Source organism: Notothenia coriiceps, unplaced genomic scaffold (assembly GCF_000735185.1).
Source record: "Notothenia coriiceps isolate Sejong01 unplaced genomic scaffold, NC01 NC01_scaffold00037003, whole genome shotgun sequence".
NCBI lineage: Eukaryota > Metazoa > Chordata > Actinopteri > Perciformes > Nototheniidae > Notothenia > Notothenia coriiceps.
The window spans coordinates 1-5,395 of record NW_011369704.1 but is presented as its reverse complement, the minus strand read 5'-3'; the positions used below and the strand labels follow the sequence as shown (position 1 = coordinate 5,395).

The 5,395-nt window shown below is 42.9% G+C and overlaps 1 long non-coding RNA gene across 1 annotated transcript; it reads right to left on the bottom strand.

Annotated features, from left to right (window-relative positions):
* Positions 1-1,952: 1,952 nt before the first annotated feature.
* On the bottom strand, positions 1,953-3,480 carry LOC104964275 (uncharacterized). The gene is made up of 3 exons (XR_800397.1): positions 3,404-3,480; positions 3,202-3,262; positions 1,953-2,214 (listed from the first exon to the last, which is right to left on the bottom strand). It is a non-coding gene; the product is annotated as an uncharacterized lncRNA (long non-coding RNA).
* Between the last annotated feature and the right edge of the window lie 1,915 nt (positions 3,481-5,395).

The window sequence follows — 5,395 nt, the reverse complement described above, 5'->3', positions numbered from 1 at the left end:
TGTTACCTCTCATTTATCATATATGAAGAATTCATTTTCGAACATTGATTAAAGCCAATCTTAAAATGATTTAACAAACTCCTGTTTGAGACTCCTCAGTGCATACAAAAACATAACTGGGAGAAATAAATAAATACGGATATGTTATTTAAAACCACCTCGAATATGTTGTGTTAATGTTATGAAATGTTTTCTCATAAATGATGCGGTAAGCAGGAGGACAGAATTACGTCTAAACTGACGCCTCTTTGCATTTCTATAGGTTGTAGAGACGAACATGGTTTTATGTTTAATCGTGTTTTATGCCGTTCGCCGCCTACTTGATAAGTCGCTCGTAAAACACAGGAGGTATGGAAACTAAGAGCACCATATGTGTTAAATTGTACAGCTAATATAACACAACACATTAGTTGTATTTCCTTTAACTTGTGGATATAGAGTTGCTGCGGAGGGGGGGGGTGTTGAGATGCACAGGCTGCAGTGGAGACGCTGCCTACAGCTGATCGACAGCTGGGACACAAACCACCAAATACAAAAACATAATTCAGATCCACTCATCCTGAGTCCACTCCGGAGGGATTCCCCGATCATTTCTTACAGTTTCTCATCAAGGGGGGGTCTCCTGTCCCCGGTACAAACACACTGCCTGAGGAAGGCTATGTGTATTTCTTTTGTCATTATAACCTTTTTCGGACCACTTATTTATTTATTTTGGTGACGATCCGACCTCCATGCTGCTACTCTGGTTGAAACTGCATCCACCAAACAATATGATTTATCTCGACCTCCCCAAAATGACCAAAATCTGACACGGTGTGAGATTTTTTTTTTAGCTGTTCTGTCGTCATTTCCTTTGATCTTCTCCATGCAGTCAGTCAAAATGAATGAATGAAAGGGCGTTTCTTTGACTATTTATAGGAAAATATGGGCGTTACGTGAAGCCCGCAAAAGCTGCACCGAATTTCGAGTCGGTTGTGTTTCATAAAGGGAAACCGGCGTAGGAAGTGCCGTACGCACTTTCCTCGCCAGTACGCAATGTTTGGTGAATCGGAAAGTGGCGGAAAATGTATGGACCTATTTTTCGGATTTCTACTACGGAAGCAACCTTCCCACGTCAATCCTACGCACGGCGTTATACATGAGGCCCCTGGCATGTTAAATAGAGCGACATATTAAGGAGACTCTGTTTGGTTGGTTGAAGAGTGGCAATGGGCGTTATGTATGAATTATAATGAAGTGCTCGAGTTGACTGCCTGAACTAGCTCGCAGGCTTCGCTCCATTTGTCAAAAGAGCTAAACGATTATTTATAATCAGAGCATTAATTGATTTAATTTATGCAAGTAGTAGGAAGGAAGCAGTAGGAGCAAAGTTAGTTGAGTTGATTTATTCAATATTAAATTAGCTTTCTTGCTACATTAAAGGGTCTCTCCAAGGACACATCTCCCCTTTAGCCTCAGTGGTATTTTAATTTGGTGGATTTAATTGCACTGCAAGAAAGTTACCAAAATTGAGGCAAAGTCAAATTAGTATGTAGTTCTTAGAGCAGTGAAAAATTATGTTTGAAAAACAGCAACTTTTCAAAAAACAACAAGCTTTTAAAAAAATAAAAATAAGTGTCTTTATTGGAGGTGCTGGCACGGACGTAGGACAAGAGGTGGAGCTGAGATTGGCAGAGTGGAAGCTGCTAAGATATGAGCATGCAGATGCAAAAGACTCGAGGAGACAAAGACAGATGACTTGCTAACAGAGGCCGCCAAAATGAGAAGGAGATTGTGATCCCTTTGGCCGGTCTTGGATTCTTCAATGAGGAAATATCTGGTAGTCAGAACAGCGGTTCCACATTTTATTTCCAAAGTCTTAATCACATTTTGAGTCCGCTTAGATCACTTGTACATTTGTTTTATTGTTCTTGCATACGGCTCAATGTCAAACTTACTCTGACAGACTCGACTCTCAAAACCTTTCATTGAAACATTTTCTTTTTTCAGAAGTAGAAAATACTGAATTTTCCAAAACTGTATGATTTAAAGATGTATCAGTGATGAATGGAGAAACTCACTGAGACCGTAGTCCTCCTGCTGGAGGCAGTGGACTGGAGACAGATACTCTTCTTCTCCCTCTCTGTCGCCATGCTTCCTGGCTCTCTGCTCTCTCTTATTTATCATGAGTTTCCCCGGCAGAGTCTGGTAATTGCTCAGCTCCATGTGAGGATTCTGAAGAGTATATAACAAAACCAGTGTGTTATTTGTCTGGTCTAGAACCACATCTCAAATAAATGACCCAAATGTCTGTGAAAGTATAGTAACAGAAGTGAACTATTCTTTCATGCAAGATCTCACAATTCACTGATACCTGCTTCGAAAACAAAGATACTATGTTATTCTGGTATTTATCTGCTTCAGCTATGGGATGTTTTAAGCGTATTGAACTGATTTGAGGTATAACCCCTTTATATTTCCATCAAGAATGGGCATTCTCATTTAAACGTCTTAAAGCCTTTGATTTGTTACATGGAAACATCTGGGAGGCAGCCATGATACCGAGCACAACTGTCACTTCAAGTGGGGATTGGCCCTTTCTGTGTGTGTGTGTGTGTGTGTGTGTGTGTGTGTGTGTGTGTGTGTGTGTGTGTGTGTGTGTGTGTGTGTGTGTGTGTGTGTGTGTGTGTGTGTGTGTATAGTCAAATATTGGCTCAGATCAGTCTCAAAATAAATAAATGCTGACAGAAGGATAAACAAATGCCATTTGCGTAAAACCGCTTTTTGAGAGTGAATCTGATTTTTGAGACTCCCCTGACGTCGCTAGATTCACAAATGCATTTTTCTAAATAGGGCAGTGTCTGTAGCCAATCAGATGTCTGCTTCATTTTAAGCTAATCACATGATTGCGTCCCCACGAGGGGTGTGCCATTGAACCACTTCCGCATTAGAGTAACTCTGCTGACTGCCTCATGGACTAATAAAGAGAAACATGCACACACACGTACAACTCTGAGTTAGCAGATCAGCATTCACGCAATCACAGATTAAAAGAACATGAATGTTTATTCTTTATTTATATGTATCTCAATAAATATATCTATATAAATATATAGTTTATATTAATGCAATAGTCTTTCTTTGATGATAGCTTCATTATCTTGTAGAGCTGCCGCAAAAGGTATGGTGGTTCAAAAAAGGCTCAGCTATGAATAAACCAACCTTTTGTAATGATCCACTCTGCAATTCTTCAAGACTGCTGGAAAGCAACCTGCGTTGATGCCTTGAAAGTTAGAAAATAATAAATGGATGCCACCATATCACTTCTTGATTTTCATATATTATGATGACTGTCTAGACTTTGAGTCCATTGAAAGCAAACAGCACGCTGTTAAATAAACGAACATAAAAAGCTTCTACTCACCATGACCAATTACAAAAGCTTGTTTCCCCAGTGGACACCAGTGTTGTGTCCATAGAGTCATGGATACTGCAACAAATGGCACACAAAGGTTCAGATTAAAGGGATTACATTACATTACATGTCACTTGTTAGACGCTTTTATCCAAAGCGACTTACATACATTCAGTACTGTGGGCAACCCCCACAGGAGCAATTTGGGGTGAAGTGTCTCAGGGACTTAACATGCTGACTGCAGTGGGACTCGAACTTGCTACACCCTGATTCAAAGTTCAGCGCACTATCCACTGAGACACGGCCTCCCAGGATAGATTGGAGGTTTTAAAATGTGTAGTTATTTAGTGTATCACCTCCAGCAGAGTGATTGAAACTAGATATGGGTGGGTGGAAAAGGCCCCCCTTGATTTATGAGGACGATATATTTAGAATGTTTTCACCAGTGGCGTTTTCTCCTGGAGGTCAAGGGAAGCCAGGCTTTCCCTGTTTTTTCGGATTGTAGTTGTAATTTTAATAAATAAATAAAAACACTCGGAAATTCTTTGTTCTTTGTTGCTGCCGGCCCGTTTCTCCCCCATTCTCATTGAGTATTTCACAAAGAGTGAAACAGTGCCCTTCTAGATGTTATGGTGAAACAGTAGATTGCACTCTCTGTTGCGAGAGGAGGCCAGCCGAAATTTGCTTCCCTTGGTGAAAAAAAATTGAGGGATTGACCAATCAGATGAGGCTCACGTCATGCCCCTGCCAACCTGTGATTGGTCAGGGCCATGCCAAGAGAAGCCAGAGGCGGCTGGCTTCCCTTGCCTCACAATCCAATCAAATCGCATCAATTTAGTGGTGCAGTGACGCGTCCCAAAAAGCGGAAGTAAGCTGCGCTCGGTTTCCCTCAACAAAATAGCAATGGGATTTCTCCATAGGATTTTGGAAAATAGCTCGAAAAAAGGTCAGTGGAAAACGAACCTGTTAGGTAAATACACGTTTTGTTCAGTCGGATAATATCCACATGTCTACCCTACTTTTATAATTTTCGAATCATAAATCTAATCGATAGAAGATAGATAGCGCCACTGCACCACTCTCACCGCCGTTAGAAAGTAGCAAGCTACTGAAGCAAGTGCAATTATGGAGGGTGGAGATTTGGAGTATTTAATCAAAAATAATTGTACTAAACTTCCGCTGCAGCAGCAACAACAAATACAATCTGATGACAGTCCAATGCCCAAACTGGAGCTGTGTACAGCGAGGAACAAAGGAGCGAACCGGACGTAAAACGTTAAAGGTCTCCTGATTTAGTTTGTGAATGAATGCTTATTAGAGTTTCGGCTGGAGAGTGCGTGCGGACCTGTCCGTCAGATAACAGGCGTGTGTAAGTCCTGCATCTGTATGATACAAATGTGTGTAAAATGATATCGGGCGCTGTAATACTCTCTGGTTACGTTATTACATTGACCATCACACCCCCCCCACCCCAAAAGAAAGGACGTATTATTGGCTTCCTCTAATTTTTTCCCCACGCCACGCTACTGCTGGAGAGGGGACTCGAGATGGGACTGGAGAGGGAACTCGAAAGGGAACTGGAGAGGGGGCTCGAGAGAGGGGACTCGAGAGAGAGGGCTTGAGAGGGGACTCGAGAGGGGACTCGAGAGGTGACTTGAGAAGGGACTTGAGAGGGAACTTGTGTCGGTCGGTACGCCGACAGGACACGGAGCTGGCGTCGGCCGGAGAGCCAGTACTGGAGCCGAAACTGGAGCCTGAACTGAGGCTGGAACCATGGCTGCTGGGGCCAGGACTGTGGCTGGAACCATGGCTGTTGGGGCCAGAACTGGGGTCGGAACCATGGCTCTTGGGGCCAGAACTGGGGCCGGAACCATGGCTGCTGGGGCCAGAACAGGAGCCCAAAGCATGGCTTCTGGGGCTCGGGTTGCTAGCCTGGACTTGTGACTCCTTCTCTTAGGAGCCTTTTGGAGGCTCCATGGACCTCTAAAAGCCAGACGAGTA